At 49.8% G+C, this 14,506-nt stretch overlaps 1 protein-coding gene across 1 annotated transcript in view; it reads left to right on the forward strand.

Moving 5' to 3' along the window:
* GAL3ST1 (galactose-3-O-sulfotransferase 1) overlaps positions 1–14,506 on the forward strand; it is a 237,885-nt gene that overhangs the window by 146,373 nt on the left and 77,006 nt on the right. The window lies entirely within an intron of this gene.

Here is a 14,506-nt window from a genome sequence, read left to right on the forward strand (position 1 = left end):
GGTCTCCCAAGCACAGCCAGAAGTAATTCCTGAGTGCAGAGCCAGGAATAACCCGTGTGCATCACTGGGTGTGACCCAAAAAGCAAGAAAAAGGCAAGAAATTCAGCTGGGTTTTGTGTGTGTATCTCTTAGCCAACTAAGTCCATTTATTCTGAGAACACTTCTTGGCAACCTACCTTCCTTCATTTGTTCTTCCCTCCCTCCCTTCCCTCCCTCCTTTATTTTGGCATGACTGAGGATGGAGCACACCTGCTGATGCTCAGGGCTTACTCCTGGCAGAGTTATCCCTGTATACAGTGCCAAGGACTGAACCCCGGTTGGCCTCACGCAAGGCAAGGTCCTGCTGTCCTATCTATCTCCCTGGCTCCTTCCTTGGCAGTCTTGTATGAAGTATCTTTATATTCTGTGGATCAGGTAAATAGGACTTTATTTCTTCCCCCTTTTGTGGCAGGGCAGGGAGAATCAAACCAAACCAGTGACGCTCAGGGGTTACTCCTGGAGGTCTCAGGGGACCATATGGGGTGCCAGGGATCAAACCCAGGTTAACTGCATGCAAGGCAGATGCCCTACCCTCTGTGTTATTCACTCCAGCCCCTATTTCTTCCTTTTCAATCTGAATGCCTTGGATTGTATTTTCCCCTTTAGGAAAAATTATAGTCGACAGGTCAACTTCCAATATGGTGATAAAGAGGCATTACAAAACATACACACACACACACAAACTTCTTATTTTTTTATTTTGGTTTGAGGGTCACACCTGTTGTTACTCAGGGGCTATTCCAACTCTGTGCTCAGGTATGAACCCTGGAAGTACTCAGGGGACTGTAGTGTCTAGCTAGAGGTTCATCAACTTTTAATTTATTTTTATTTATTTATTTTTTGCTTTTTGGGTCACACCCGGCAATGCACAGGGGTTATTCCTGGCTCTGCACTCAGGAATTACTCATGGCGGTGTTCGGGGGACCATATGGGATGCTGGGAATCGAACTCAGGTCGGCCGCGTGCAAGGCAAACGCCCTACCCGCTGTGCTATTGCTCCAGCCCCAATCAACTTTTAATTTAAAAAAATCTACTTACCTTGTAATCACAATATATTTTTCTGTTTTATTCCCTTTGCTATTTTATTAAGTTTTGATTCTCATTATTTTCATACTTCTGTTTACATGGGGTTTTTTTTTCTAATTTTATAAGACAGAATCTTAGGTGACTGATTTGAGCTCTACATTCCAAAAGCTTCTTGAGATGCTGCTTTTTCATTTTTGTTTGGGGAGGGTTGCAGGGAACAACTTGGACCATACCCTGAAGTACTCCGGGGTTTCTCCTGGCTCTTAGCTCAGGAATGACTCTTAGTAGTGCTTGGGGTGGGCAGAGGAGACCATCTGTGGTTTCAGTGTTTGATTATGTGCAAAATAAGTGCCTTACCCCGAATTTGCTCTCCAACCCAGGGGATTTTCACTTTCATCTTGAAATCAGGTATTCCTTGACTTATAATGGAGTATGTGCTCATAAAATTAGTCAAATGTATATGATACACCTGAGTGAACAGCTCACCTGCCTTAAACATTCTCAGAACATTCTTTCTGGCATTAAGACTCTGCTGTGGCCTAATCAGATGTTGTTGGCCAGCATCACAAGCAGAAAATGCAACCACGTATTGCAAGAACAGGCACTACATACCACTAGCCTGGGAAAAGAACACAATTCAAAATCAAAAACACAGGAACCAGAGTGATAGATAGTACAGTGGGGAGGGCATTTGTCTTGCACACGGTGAAGCTGGATTCAATCCCTGGCATCCCAAATGGACCCCCGAGCACTTCCAGAAATTATCCCAGAGTGCAGAGGCAGGAGTAACCCCTGAGCATCTCTGGATGTGCTCCAAAAACAAAAAGAAAACACAACACTAAGACCCAAATGGAGTAACATGTTAACCCCATATCACCAAACTAAGACATAACAAATGTAATTCTGTGTCTCCCAGAAATGGACTTAAACCTGTCAATCAGGAATTGCCTGATCAGCGCTAATTAGGCAATGTGTCTGCCAGCCCCAAAAGAAAGTAATGTCTACCATCCCCTAAGGGAAAATGACTTTGCAATAACTAGTTCACTTTTTTTTTCTGCCTAGCATATTATCCTTATTCCTGTTCCCTTCTACCTATAAAAACCTTTCATTTGTACACCTCTGTGGAACTTCTTTCTATGGACTAGATTAAAAGTTGCACAGTTTATGAGTTATTGAATAAAACTAATAAGATCTTTAATATTTACTCAGTTGAAATTTGGTTTTGTTTTCTTAAAAGAAAGTGTCATAGTTCCAGTGTCATTTCACTTTTCTTTTTATTTGGGTCACACCTGGTGGTACTCTGTGGACCCAGGGTTTCATACATGCAGAACATGTGCTCCAGACCTTTGAACTCTCATCCCACCCTGTCAATTCAGTTTTCAAAATTTTGGCAATGTAAGTCGGATCCATCCGAAACTTCCCACTCAGGGAGTGGTGGTGGAGGAAACTGCCCTTTTTGTGCATTATCTAGTGCAGCGTTCTCCAGCCTTTTTATACCAGCACTTGTCCTCTGAACCTTGGCACTGATCTTCTGCTCTGGCTGTTATAACCAGTATTCTGCCTTGGCACCCTGCTCTACCACCTGGGCACTTATCACTAAGGCTGTAGATGAGTGCTTGGGAATCTGGTCATTCACACACCAGTTACAGGATATAAAGATTTCGGTTATCAATCCTTCCTCTCCAGTTTCTCTTCTTCCCCCAGTCTCTCTCTGCAGTTCTCAAGATCATACCTGCCCGACTCCTCCAGCCAGAAATTGGGGTGTGTAATTGGCCTGCACTGTGGCAGACATTCTGGAACTGGAACTGTGTCTGGGGCCAGGCAACACATGAAGGAGAATAAACAGTCCTTTCCTGCACACATCTGAGAGAGCACAATTCTTGTGTCAGAGAAGGATTCCCCTCAGTCTGAGGTGCTTTCCCAGCAGCCACCAACACTGTGGCTGCCTTGTTTCAGCGTCAGAAAGAAGCTTGTTTCAGGGCAGGGCCCTCGGAAAAGATTGGAAAAATATATATATAAAGTAGTTCCCTCGACCTTGACCCTAAAGGGCCTCCCTCAGCCTGAGGGCTCCCCTCCATTTTCCTCAGACCAAAGAGATGGAGCTGCTCTGGGAACTCTGGTACCTGGGCCTGTGCTTCACCCTTTTACCTGAAGTGGAGACCAGACTGGGAGACCCAGGAGTGGAAAGGGCAATAGAATACTCACTACCATATTGTATGTACTTGAACTCCAGACTCTTGCCCCATCCAATCTGCTGCTGTTTCCTTCTCAGAGTTCTTGGCTCATTGCTCCCTGTATTCTGCCCAGAGCTTTCAGTGACTTACAGGAGAGACAGATTATACTGACTTTCTCTTACAAACTAGAACTGTAGGAATTTATTTTTAGAACAGCATCCCACACTGGTGAAAAAAGGACAACAAATACGATCTGCCAATAGGAATATCTTTAAGCAATAATCAAGTGAACATTTTGGTATTGTGGTATATTTCCTAACTTCACTTTTTTTGTTTGGTTTGGTTTGGGGGCCACACCTGGTGAGGTTAGAGATTTCTCCTGGCTCTGCACTCAGGAACTATGCTGGCGGTGCTCGGGATGCCATAGGGGATGTGAGGGATTGAACCTAGGTTGGCTGCTGCAAGGAAAGTGCACTACCCATTGTACTGTCTCTTCAACCCCAGTCCAAGTGCTTTCTACCCAAACAGTTTACTCTGTTCTCTGTTCTTCAGGCTCAGGGTGGTATGATCCTTTTCACTTTGGCATTTGGTCAACTTTCCTCTGGGAAGGTTTTGTGATCCATTATTCGCTGAATGAACTGGTTCTCAGAGCTTACAGCCTGGCATAGAGTAGGGTTTCCAAGACTGTGGTGTGGGTAGCATGAAACTTTTAACTTCCACTGTTTTTAAAATGAAGAATCACTTCCTTTGTAATTAATGAAAGTGAGTTAAATTTGAGGAATTTCTGTGAAGTTCATAATAACTGTCGGATAAATGGAGGCAGGTTGGTGACCCTGATTTGAGCTGGAGATCTTATTACAAATTCCATGTAGCTCTTTAAACATGAAGACTGGAGCCCTGCTCACTGACTTGGGGGCTGGTAAGTCCGAATGACCTAAAAACCCAGTCTCACCTTTGGTTTGATGACTTATCTCACCTGCAAGGATTAAGGGTAAGGGTCAAGAGATGTGCATAGTAGCCCTGCTTTTTTTTTTTTCTTTTTGGGTCACACCCAGCGATGCACAGGGGTTACTCCTGGCTCATGCACTCAGGAATCACTCCTGGAGTTACTCATACGGGATGCTGGGAATCCAACCCGGGTCAGTCGCGTGCAAGGCAAATGCCCTACCCGCTGTACTATCGCGCCAACCCCAGTAGCCCTGCTTTCTGATAGCCAATGGGCCCTGGTGTTTTTCTGGAATTCTGTGAAATGACAGTAAAATTGAAGTCCTGTAGTTTCTGGAAAATGGGTGGGTGTCAGGAACAAAACTAGTGTTTGTAAGAAATGTTACAGGAACAGAAGAGATGTCAGAAGGATTATGGCAATTGCCTTGGAGGCAGCTGACCCAGGTTTGTTTGATCCCTGGTACCTCAACTGGTCCCCTGAGCACCAACAAGAGAAACCCTGGAGCACTTCTGGGTATCCTTCCCTACATAGAAAAAAAAAGCCCCTACTCATCCCCAAAGACCTCAGTTACAGAAAGCCAAGGGCCAAGGGCCCTAACTGTCGTCCTCTGGGCCAGTTCCTGAGGATCACAGTGATGCTAAGGTAGGCTGGTGCCTGGCAAACATGGGACTCTATTTAACTTCTTTGACTTTAACTCAGAAGGCCCTGCCAGACCTTTCTTGGACTGAAGCATGAGATTTAGACTCTCATCAATTCTTGGGCTTCTTTCTCCCTCCCTCCCTCCCTCCCTCCCTCCCTCCCTTTCTTCCTCCCTTCCTCCCTCCCTTCCTTCCTTCCCTTTCTTCTTTCTTCTTTTGGTTGTGGGGGTGGTGCAGCTCCCAAGCCATGCTTAGGGGGCCACTCCTGGCCATCCTCAGCCCATCGGGCTGGACAGTTCAGTGCTCACACCGGCAATCGGTCGTCCTCCAGGAACTTTACACTTTTACTCTATTTTAATTGTTTGCAGTGAGGGGGGGAATCTAACCCATCCCAGCACAACCTTGTAATTTTAATCCCATCTTGCTTGGTATCTACTTCTGAGAACCCAGAATTACTCATCTTCCCATCCACTTCCCAGGAACCAGCTAATGCATGAAGGGATTTTTGTTTGATTTGTTTTGTTTTGGTTTGTTGAGTTTGGGAGCCACATTCGGCAGTACTCAGAGCTTACTCCTGGCTCTGTGCTCAGGAATCACTCCTAGTGGTCTTGGGGAACCATACGTGGTGCCAGGAATCAAGCCCAGGTCAGCTTTGAGTAAGGCAAACACCATATTCGCTGTACTATCACTCCGGCTCATAAAGCACGAAGTCTTAAACATAAAGAAAGGCCTCTTTCCAGGGCTGGAGAGATAATACCATGGGTAGGGCATTTGTCTTGCATGCAGTCAACCCGGGTTTGATTCCCAGCAATCCCTGAAGCACAGTCAGGCATCATTCTTGAGCACAGAGCCCAGAGTGATCCCTGAGCATCTCTGGGTGTGGCCCAACAACCAAACAAAAAACCCCAGAAGGGCCTTGTTCCACAAATCTTTCTAGACTATGCTTAGCAAAATATTGTTAATGCATTGACCCCGAAGAAAGAATTTGTTGGGGGAGAGGGTTGGGCAGTGACCCTAATAGTACTCAGGGCTTACTCCTGACTCTGAACATGGAAATGAGAGTAATGAGAGTTACTATCACTCCGGCCCCAAGAATGTTTCTGCTGGCTGAGCTGAGGGCTGCTGGGCTGGCACCTGTTTATAGCAGAGACTCCCCATGCCAGGGAGAGAGCTCAAAGGGCTGAGCACACGCATAAGGGAGGCCCAGATTTCTCCTTGGCACCAGGTCTCCCTGAGCACTGCAGGAAGCGAGTCGTGAGCACAGAGCTGGGAGTAGCACCCTCCCCCACCAAGCACCACCAATGTGGCCCAAAAACCAAACCAACAAATAAAAAAGCACAGAGATGGCCTGTGAACCTGGACTGAACCTACACATTCTCATAGATCAAACCCTGCCTCTGTTCCTCTGTGGGTCCCAGCCAAGTGGGGGGGGGGGGGGGGGAGCAGGAATGGCAGAATCCCAAGAATCCAGAGCTGAATCTGCTGCTCTTTGTGAATGGTCATTGGCTCTGGTCTGAATGATTGTCTCCTCCCCAAATCTGTGTTGAAAACCCAGTGCTCAAGTCGGGGGCAGTCAGGGTCAGGGGGAGTGGCTTTGAGGGATAATTAGATGATGTGATTGGAATTCTCATCATGGGGATCGTGGGGGCCAACAGTGAAACCAGGCACTTGCCCTGCAATCCCTGCGTCTCATATGGTCCCAGAGCCAGGAATAATTCCTGAGCACAGACAGAGCTAGGAGTAACCCCTGAGCATTGCCAGGTGTGGCCCACAAACAAACAAACAAACAATGTAGATTTCCTAGCTGGAGTAGGGCACTTGCCTTGCATGCAGCCAGCCCAGGTTCGACCCCCCAGCCCCCACATATGTTTCCTGAGCCTTGTCAGAAGTGACTCTCTGAGTACTAGGTGTGATGCAAAAAACAAAAATTAATTAATTAGTTAATTAAAAAGCTAAGTGTTGCCTTGTAAATATAGAGATACATATATAGATTACCTTTTTATTCCTCTTTGTAGTTTTTTTGTGGGGAGGGTTGAGCACACCCTGTGATGCTCAGGAATTACTCCTGGCTCTGTGCTCAGGGACCACTCCTGGCAGTGCTCAGGACCCATTTAGGGCACCAGGGATTGAACTAGGGTCAGCTGTGGGCAAGGCAATGCCTTAATCCCTGTACTAATCATCTTTTGACTTTTAACTTTTGGGTTTGAGGGTCACACCCAGAAGTGCTCAGGAGCTACTCCCAGCTCAGGGGTCACGCCTGGCAGTGCTCAGATTAACTTGTAGTCCTTGGAATCAAACCTGAGATCTCCTGTATGCAAAGCATTGCTCCACCCATTGAACTCTGTCTCTGGCCCTGGATTACTTTTATAAAACTTGTAGTGCAAGGATCAGACCCACTGACCTCCATCCCCAGCCCTCAAGATCCCCCCAAGAAGAGGAGTGAGGCCCTTATAAAAAAAGGCTTAAAGAGCACTGGCTCACCCTTCGACCATGTGTGGATGTGAGTCTGTGAGCACGAAGAGGACACAGCCATCTGGCGTCCTGACCTCAGACTTCCAGTCTCCAGAAGTGAGAAATAAATTTCTGTTGTTTATATGCCACACCGCCTGTGGAATTTCGTTATAGTGATCATCTGGGCTGGCCAGTCTGGCTGCTGCTCCCCTTTGGACTTCAGTTTCCTAATATGCATGGTAAAGATTGAACCCGACCTGTGGTTTCCAGACAGTGTGCCTGGCCGAGATGCTGGAGTCCCTCCTGCCTCATTGAGGACAAATCTGCAGCAGTCTTGATACTGGGCTCCAGCATAAGATGCATAGACAAAGGTTCCTTCACCAAAGAAAGTTTAACATATAGTGGCTGAAGCCATAGTCCAGTGGATAGGGCATGCTATTGCCTTGCATGCAGCTAACCCAAATTCGATCCCCAGTATCCTACCAGGAATCATTTCTGAGTACAGAGCCAGAAATAACCCCTGAGCATTTGACAGGTGTGATCCCCACCCCACCCCCATACACACACATACACAAAGAACATACAAAGAGAAATGCCCAGGGCCAGAGCGATAGTACAGGGGGTAAGGTGCTTTGCCTTGCATGCAAGCCTAATTCTAGTCCCTGGCTCCATAGATGGTTTCTTGAGCACTTCTAGGTGTGCTCCAGACACCCACCAACACGCCCTCCAAGTCACAACACAGCCAGCCCAGGAAGTAGGTCCTGTTGGGCCTCTATTTGGATACTGGTCCTCGAGAAGAAAGGAAAGGGGCCTGTTGGGTCACAGCTGTGAGGAAAGGGCAGAAAGTGCCAGGTGCTGGAAACTTCCATCAGGTCCAGGGGCCAAGTGGCCTCCTGAAGCTGGAGGGTTCATGGGAAATGAACATACCTAAGTGCTCTAAAACTACCAGAGCATCCAGGACTTCAAAACACCAGGCTGAGTTCAGGCCCTTTGCTGTACCAGGCATCAAAGCAGGGTCAGCCCAGTGCAAAGTGAACCCCTCACCCCGTGCTTCCTCTCTTATCTTGACAGTAACCTGCAGATCTTGACAATAACCTCCTACGAGGCCCTGAGCCAGAACCACACCACTAAACCACTTCCAATTTCCAATTCATAGGAACTCTGACCTGGTTCACATTTGTTTCTTTGAACCCTAATGTTTGGGGTGCATTTATTACCCCCAAGGCTGTATAGTTGCGGGGCCTGAGCAATAGTACAGTAGGTAAGGCGTTGGTCTTGCACATGGCCAGCCTGGGTTTGATCCCCGGCATCCCATATGGTCTCTCCATGCGAAGCCAGGAGTAATTCCTGAGTGCAGAGCCAGGAGTAACCCCTGAGCATCTCCAGGTGTGACCCAAAAAGCCAACTCTGTATAATTGCTACCAATTCTGTAGTGTGCACGCCCAAGACACTTTTCCTGTTGTCATCTCCTTTCCAGACAAAAGTTGTAACGGGGTTGCATAACTGAGTGCGGGGAGTTGCAGAAATTATTTTGAAATGAATTTATGGTTTATTATCAAGAAATGGTTTCTATTCTATTTAAAAAAATCTTTCCTTGTATCTCTTTTTATTTGTTTACTTATTTTACATGCCTATAAACCTGGAATCAAGTAAAATTTTCTTGGGCAGCTAAGTCTTCTGGAGAGAGATCAAAGGCTGAGCGTGTGCTTTGCATTCAGGAGGCCTGGGTTTGGTCCCCAGCACTGCTTGTTCCCCAAACACTGCTGGGAAGAATCCCCTGCATAGAACCAGGAGTAGCCCCTGAGCACAATTAGGTATGATCCCCCAAAAGAACAAATTTTGGGGGGCGAGAACAAGTCCTGAGTGGAAGAAATGCCAGAAACGCTGTCCTAGACCATAATAGTACCTCGTCTGTCTCCCTGCCTTGCTTCAATTTCTACACTACGGAGAATCCAGGCAAAACTGAAGGTCCATTATCAGGACCGTTTATTGCCCATCACATGACTCTCATCTGCTCTCTCTCTCCACGGTTCTCAACGAAATTTTTCGCATTAATTCCAGAAAATATCTGCAACTGAGCCATAACATGGTGAGGGTGACATTTCTGGCAGCTCTGAGCAGGTTTGGGGAGCAGAGTAAGGAGCAAGAAGAGGCCTTGTTTGCTCCGGGTCCTGGAACAGTCAGCTAAGGACCCTCTGGTGGCCCGGGAGGGGGCCTTGACTGCTGGAACAGGGGCAAGCAGCAGCTCTGTTCAGAGTCCACTATGGCAGAATGCCAGAATGCCTGGCACAGTCTTGGCTTCCTCCAGGGCAGGGGTGGGGAGCATGCCCTGGTGGGGCGGAGGGAGGGAGGGAGGGAGGAAGAGAGACAGAGACAGAGGAGAGGGAGGAGAGAGAGAGAGAGAGAGAGAGAGAGAGAGAGAGAGAGAGAGAGAGAGAGAGAGAGAGAGAGATGCCTTCTGGGAGGTCTGGGAGAGGCCTTTAATTTCTTGGGACCCACTCCATCTTTTTGTTTGGGGGCTATGGGCACCACACCCAGCGGTACTCAACGGTGGTGCTCAGAAGACCATAGGCGGTTTGGGAATCATCTTCTACCTGCAAGGCCTGTGCTGTCTCTCTAGCCCTGCCCACTGGGTCTCCTGGGTCCTATTGCTAAGCCTTCATCTCATTGGCCCCACAGCCTCTGAAGCTGGCTGGTAGGTTCTACTGCTGTTTCCACTTCACACCCAGAGACACAGGGCCTGAGCGTGCCTGAACTAGGATTAGAACCTGGGTCTGGCCTCTGAGCCCTGCTCTCTACTGAGGCTCTTTCCTTCTCAGTGGTACCAGGCGCGGGGCCCATGCTGGGGGACCCAGAGGGAGCTGTCAGTCAGCCCCGCCCATCCTGAGCCAGTTTCCAGAAGAGGCTGTGGCCAGTTCCAGGGTACATGGCCAGGCCTCTGCCTGGGGAAGTGTGGAGAACTGGTGTGACCTTTAGCTCTGCACTCAGCCGATGTGGGGCAGAGTTTGGGTTGTGGAGAGTTCAGGAAGGGGACATTTGTATCCTGGAGATAAGGCTTTCCAGTGGTGGGATGGATGCAAATAGGCTTGGAGGGATGAAGTGATTTGGCCTCTGCTGCAGGGGCAGGACCTGGAAGAACCATTTAAAAAAATGGAAGCGGGGGGGGCTGGAGCCATAGCACAGCGGGGAGGGCGTTTGCCTTGCACGTGGCCAACCTTGGGTTCGATTCCCAGCATCCCATATGGTCCCCCGAGCACGGCCAGGAGTAATTCCTGAGTGCATGAGCCAAGAGTAACCCCTGTGCATTGCCAGGTGTGACCTAAAAAGAAAATAAGTAAATAAATAATTAGAGAGGTGGGGACAGGCTAGAGATAAAGCATAAAGGTAAGGTCACTGCCTTCCACGCAGCTGATTGGGGTTCAATTCCCAGCATCACACTTGGCCCCCCAAGCCTCACCAGTAGTGATTCCTGTGACCAGAGACAGGAGTAAGCTCTCAGCATTGCCACATGTAGCCAAAAAAAAATTTTTTTTTTTTTGCCTCCAGATGCTATGGAGTTACTCCTGTCTCTGTGCTTGCGGGTTAATCCTAGTGGCACTCAGGGGACCTTGGAATGCCAGGGTGTGAACCCAGTCATACACTCCACCCTGTCAGCTCTCTCTGACTCTTCTGAGTGCTTTTTATTTGTTTTTGTTCCTATTTTGGGAGAGGATGGGCCACACCCCGTGGTGCTCCCGGCTTAGTCCTGGCTCTGTGCTCAGGGAACTCCAGAATCCTATAGGTGCCTGTATATGAAAATGGGGTCAGCCTTGTGCTTGGTCAGCACCTCAGGCCCTGTGCTGCCTTTCCTTTGCTATTTGGTTCTGTTTGGGGCCACACCTGGCAGTGCCCATGTGCAGGAGGAACTAAGTCCCACTGCAGTGCTGAGAGTTGGGGGGGTGAATCACTTGGTAGAGAACCAGGTGGTACCAATGCACCCCAGCCCTCTGGGCCATCTCCCCAGTCCCTCCCTGCTCCCAGGGACTCAGATCAGGGAACAAACACCCAGACTCTCCCACTCGAGGTCAGCCAGGCAGAAGATGCAGGATGCAGGAAGGCTTTAACTGTGACTTTGAGACAATCCCCTCAATGGGAGATGATCCATGTGGCCCCTGTGACTCCACTTCCCCCTTCTGCTAGCCTAAGCCAAGGCTTAGGATGTGGCCGGGAGGCCCCTGGACTGGGGAAGGAGCCTCAGTGACCAAGAAGAAGTGCCCACCCAAATCCATAGCTACCCTGCCTGGCCAAGCATCAGGGGACAGTCAGAGGTACCCACACCACAGAGATGGGCCTGCGCCAGGACATCTCTGAGTCACAGATGGGTGGTAGCGGGTGACTCAGCCTGGGCCCACTTCCCTTGAAAAGGCCAGCCTAGGCGGAGGCAGGGTTCAGGAAATGTGTGCCTGTTCCCCCTGGAACAGCTCTCCCTGACCCTCCCATCCCCCCAACTTGGAGTTAAGCCTTCCCACAGCCTAGCCTGACACTGCCTGGCAGAGTCCACCAGGATTCCTGGTTCCATGAAGGAATAAATCAACCATTTCTCCCTGGGCCAGGCCTTCCTCGACCCCAGCCTGGTCTAGCTTCCCTCCTCGAAGAAAAGGGAGACCACCCCCAGGGAAAGTGATGACTAACTACAGAGAGGGACCCAGCCACTAGCACTGATTCCAGCTCCTCACTCCCATCCTACCCTTCCACCCCACCCCCAACAGTTATTAACTCCATTTCACAGGTATGAAAATAGGCTCAGAAAAGGGAAGTTACTGGTCCAAGGTACACAATGAGTTGGGTAGATTTCAGGTCTCCCTCAAACAGGTGTGTGTGTATATGTGTGTGTGTGTGTGTGTGTGTGCGCGCGCGCGCGCGTGCATGTATGTGTATGTGGTGGGATCCCAAGCAATGCCCAAGGTGTCGGGGGCCCCCACTGCTGTTTCCCTGCTCACCAGGCTGTTTGCTCAGTGCAAGGACCTGAGGATGCCATGCAGCTCAGGCCCTGCAGTGCCTGGGATATGAAAAACCCTCTCCCCACCCCGAGTGCTGGGGGGCCTCCATGGCTGCCCCCGGCAATGTGTGGGGGACCATGTGGTGGTGGGAATGGAACCTGCTCAGGTGCATGCCCTAACTGCTGTACTATCTCCTGGCCCTCCCTTATCCAGACTTGTCACGGTTCAAATGATACTCGGGCCTCATCATCTTGCCAGGTGGCCTCAGAGGCAGCAGCCCATGCCAGGAGCTGTGGCCAGAGCCAGGAAAGCCCAAGAGAAGAGAGCAGAGGGAACTGAGTTGGGCCCAGAGCTCAGGGAGGCTTGTGGCCGGCTCTGGGGGTTCACCGCATCATAGCCCTGCTTCCCTGCACTGTCCACCCACAGGACCCGTCCTGCGGGGTGACGTTTCCTCCATGAGGCCACCCAAGTCCTTGCCCCCGAACCACAGCCCTAGAGATACCCTCTCACCAGGCATTCTTCTTTTCCTTTCCATTATTTTGTTTCGGATTGGAGATCAAATCCAGGCTCGACACATGCAAGGCATGTGTGCTACTGCTGAGACACATTCCTGGTTCATGAATTTTCTTTTAATTTTAAAATTTTTTAAAAAATATTACTTTAGGACCACACCCAACTGTGCTCTGGGTTTCCTCCTGACTCTGTGCTCAGGGATCACTCTTGGCAAACTCAGGGTGCCGTGTAAGGTAATAGGGATCAAACCCAGGTCATCTGGGTGCAAGACAAGCTCCTTACCTCATACTATCCTTGGCCCTCTGAAAGTTTTTAAGGGGCTGGAGAGGCAATACAATGACTTGTCTTACACGTGGCTGACCCAGGTTTGATCCCCAGCTCTACATATGGTCCTCCAAGAGTGAGGACAGAGCCAGGAGTAAGCCATGAGCATCACTGTGACCCCCAAGTCCTGCCCACTACCATCAAAAAGGAGTGGGGTGAGCATTCAAGAGCAACTGGTGTCAAGGGGGTCCCTCCGATGGTGCTTTGGTGGGACTATTCAGTGCCTCCCATTATACAGTATATGCTCTTGCCCTGGGCCGGAGCAGTAGCACAGTGGTAGGGCATTTGCCTTGCATGCGGCTGGCCCAGCCGACCCGGGTTCAATTCCTCTGCCCCTCTCAGAGAGCCCGGCAAGCTACCGAGAGTATCTTGCCCACATGGCAGAGCCTGGCAAAGCTCCCTGTGGCGTATTCGATATGCCAAACACAGCAACAAGTCTCACAGTGGAGACGTTACTGGGCCCACTTGAGCAAATTGGGAACGGGAGGACAGTGCCACAGTGCAGTGCTATGCTCGTGCCCTGTGATCTATCTCCCCCGGCCCCTTTTCATTTTGTTTTAGGGTCACACCCAGCAACACTCAGGGCTTGCACCTGACTTTGTGCTCAGGGATCACTCTTGGTGGGCTCAGGGGACCATATGGTGTGCCAGGGATTGAACCAGGGACAGCCACAAGCAAGGCAAGTGCCCTACCCACTAAACTTGCTATCCAGTTCCCTATTTGATTTTCCTTTGGAGACTTACATGTTGGTGTTTCTCTTCCGTGGCAGGTTTTAGTCATAAAAAAGGAACAAGGTCCCATAGGAAGAGACTGGACAGGATAGCACGTATAGTGGGTCCATTGTATGGACCTGGGGGCCCTGAGGAGGCAGAGGAGGCTGGAAGGTGGAACCCAAGGGAGAAATGAGACAGAAGCCTGATGAAGCCACAGGGCCAGGTCCTGAGGATCTGGAGGTCTGGAGCAAAAAGTGCGCACGCATGTGTACATTTGTACGTGCATGTGTGCATGTGTGTGTGTGTGCGCGCTTGCGCGTGCGTGCGCCTGTGTGTGTGTCCAAGAATCAAACTCGGGGCCTCTAGAAACAAGAATCCAGGCACCCGCTTTGTGCTCTGTCCCTAGACAGGAGCAAGTGTCCTGGTTTTGCACCAGAGCAGTGGGGCCCTACAGGAGTTTATTTCAGAAAGATCCTCCTGGGCCTGTGCAGAAGCTGTCATGGAGGAGAAGGAGAGCCAGGAGGAAGGCCCAGCTGCCGTCCAGCTGGTGGAAAATGATGGCCTGGACAATGGAGGGACTTTGGGGAACAGAGCTTAGGTTGGGGCCTGGCCGAGTCTTGGAAGGGAGACTGTCCCACCTCCTGGGGTGGCTGATGGCCAGGGAGGGCCTCACCCCGTTCTCTCGATTTCCTTGGCTGCAACC

This window comes from Sorex fumeus, unplaced genomic scaffold (genome assembly GCF_029834395.1).
Source record: "Sorex fumeus unplaced genomic scaffold, SorFum_2.1 ptg000032l, whole genome shotgun sequence".
In the NCBI taxonomy this organism is placed as follows: domain Eukaryota; kingdom Metazoa; phylum Chordata; class Mammalia; order Eulipotyphla; family Soricidae; genus Sorex; species Sorex fumeus.